This window comes from Ciconia boyciana, chromosome 16, assembly GCF_034638445.1.
Source record: "Ciconia boyciana chromosome 16, ASM3463844v1, whole genome shotgun sequence".
NCBI lineage: Eukaryota > Metazoa > Chordata > Aves > Ciconiiformes > Ciconiidae > Ciconia > Ciconia boyciana.
Window position 1 is genome coordinate 1,871,252 of NC_132949.1, and position 3,162 is coordinate 1,874,413.

Here is a 3,162-nt window from a genome sequence, read left to right on the forward strand (position 1 = left end):
GGGCTGCAGCGGGCTGCTACCAGCCCCGGTGCGCTGTGCCAGCGGCGATGAGTTATGGGGAAAGTGCAGGTCTTATGGCTGCTTTGGGCTGGGGAGGGGGCAGTAAATTCATGTTTTGGCTTTTGGAAGAGACGGGGCCACTCTTGCAGTCTGCAGCGTCTCAAATGGACATTGTCCTTCCTTATGTACCCGCAAGGGGAGTCCAGATCCCCTCCCTGAGCTTCTCATTGCCCTCTAATTCTGGGGAGGGAGGGATGGATGTACTGTTCAATGTCAACAGAGTGGATGTGGCCTTGGAATACAAACCCTTGGGGAGGGTGTGGGGGGACAAGGGAGCCTCTGCAATTCAGGCTGTTCCTGCTGAAAGCGGAGACTGAATGATTCACGTGCGTGACCGGACCGGGAGCTCGGTGGGAATCCCGCTGGCGCGGCGATGGGGGGCCAGCAGGCAAGCTGGGGAAGATGAATCAATGAAGGAAGGAGAAAGGGGTTGGAGAGATTTAATGCTGTGCATGGGCCAGGACACCAGGAACGGAGGATGGCAAACTGGCAGGGTGTTTGGGATAAAGTTTTCCCTAAGTATGCAAAGGACGGAGAACCTCCATGCAGAGGAGGGGTGTGGAGATGCCCATGGGGAAGATGAAGGAGTGCGGCTTATGGCTGTGGGGTCAAACCTTCCTGTCCTCCCAGATGGGTACTGTGTGGAGCTACGGGGGTCTAACTGGGCCGGGTCAGAGGGAAGACTGGGAGAGTCCAAGCCTGCGGTCTGAACAGGACCGGGGTGCGATGCCGAACCTCACTGCGGGGCGGCCGCTGCCCTGCGGTCCCGGCAGCGTCTGCAGCCCCGCGGTCGCAATGCTGCTCGGCCGCATGTAAATCACTCGAGCGTGTGGATTTGGGATCTGCCTCCCCCACCGTCCCACACACCCAGCCTGCCGCTAAAAGGGTTTATTATTCAGCCTGCAGATGCCAGGTAAGCTCCGCTCCTCCATAAAACTCAGGCAGGCGCTAGGAAAACACGGCCCTGCCAGGTCCATCTGCTCCGGGTGAGGGGAGGGCGAGTGTTGCGGGGGGAGAGCTGTTCCTTCTCCTTCGCCCCAGCCAGGCCCCTTTTCCATCAGTGCCACCATGGGGAGCTTTTTCCCACCTAGCAAGAGGAGGAGGGCAGGAGCCGTCGCTTCCCGGTGAGCGGAGCAGAGTATTTCCCGGGTTTCTCCCGGTGTGTGCCGGCGGGTGGCTTGCAGAGCCCTCCGCCTCTACCCACCATGCCATGAAGCGCTCGGGGCAGGACTGGTGGCGGTTTACAGGCTCCCTTTCAAAAATCACTGATCTGATTTGAGCGAGCGCTGCGAGCATCCCGCACGCCCCGGCAGGGTGGCTCGCGTGGGTGCACTGCATCCCCAGCCACATCATCTCTGCCCCTTCCCATCTAGCGATCATGGGCGATGCTCACATTTTTGCTAGTTATGCTCCTCAAGAGGACAAGATCCATCCAGGCAATGGGAAGACACTGCATGCGTGGCCATGCACGCTGCGAGCAACCCCAGCGCGCGGGGCCTCCTCTCCTGCCTCTCCAGATGTTGCACCGTGTTTTATGAGGAGCGATGGTTTCGGCTTAGCCGATTTATTTATTTACCCAAGGGGACTGGCTGGGGACGAAACATTTTGGCTCCTGGAGGAGTCGGCGTGATGCTCGGAAGGGCTCACTGCTTTTTCCACCCCTGGAGAGCAGGAAGGGCCGGTGGGGCTGGTGTGGGGTGCAGGGGGTGCCTGCTGCAGGCGTGGGTGGGCACCACGGGGTGAACACCGCGTTGGCGGGACGGGAGCGTGGCCCGTGCCGCAGGTACGGACACGCAGATGTGCAGTTGGGCGAGTGAGGCGTGCAGATGTTCCTGGAATTCCCAAGCCGGATACGAAGCGGCGAACAGGATGCGTTGGGGGGAGCTTGCCAAGAGCTTGACATAACGAGAGGATCGTTTTCTTCCATTCCGACGGCTGCGCGGGGCTGCGGTGATCTTGGGGCGTGCTGGGTCTGGGAGAACGTCGCAGGCGTCGCTGCAAGTTGCAGGATGCACCCTGAGCGGCAACCGGTCCTGCAGCTCAGCCCCCGGCCAGGGCACCCGGCACTGCTCGCAGGCATCGCACCGGGCTCGTTCCCCTCCCTGGCCCAGCCATCTCTCCACATCTCCACTCCCTTATTCGTGTGTGGTTTCTCCTTTTGGTTTTCATACTGATTTTTCAGGAAAATAGGCTGCACTCATGCAAACTAAGTCGACCGGCCAAGCAGGTTGCCTTACTGCAGAGCACCTCTCCTCTTCCCTTTCCTGTGGTTCCTGAATCGCAGCGGGGAGCGTTGCGAGCTGTGGCCGGGGCTGCCTCACAGTGGGGAGGGGGATGCGTCCCTGCGTGCGGTCCCGATGGTTTCTGCCGGGGTCGTCTCCGCCATCGAGGCGTGTGACTGATTTCAGCCAGCCAGCCGGGTCCCTGGAGGTGATGCTCTGGCTCTGTATCACCCCTGCTCATGTGGGGCCAGGACCAAATGAATTAGCAGGCGTATACCTTTGGAAAGCAAAGCGCAGCAAGATGGAAATCCTGTAAATGGCAAGAATCCGCTCTGTTTTACTCCTGGGTGTTGCTCCTGTGCACGGTATTGCTTGCCTGGACCACTCTGCCAGCCCAGAGTGGGGGTACAGGGCTTCAGAAATGTGTTCAGCCAAAGCCTGCACTTGGGAGAGTTTTCCTTAGTACCTCGGGGAGCACATCGAGGTCCCTGCTAAGAATTCAACATCTGCACAATTGATACTTGGCAGGAAATTTTAAAATTCATGTGTGTTCCCTGAGGTGAGGAGGGAAAGTGCCTGGATCTGCAGATCCATCTCCGCTCTGTCCCCAGGCCAGGAAGGATCAAGACCAAAATCCATAAGCCTGAGGGACGTGGGGCAGTGTGGGGTCCTCGGGTGATTTGGCTTTTGGGTGTCCTTCTGCCTTGTGGGCTGGAGTTTCTTCTAAATTTCAAGTGGTGATGGTGCATTCCAGTGTCTCAAGGGTGGCAAATCGTGCTGAACATCACCAGCTCAGGGCACGGGAGACCCTTTGCTCCAGCAGTGATGGCGAGAAGGCTTTGACTTGGCGAGACAGCCTGGACATGTTAACAGGTCTTGT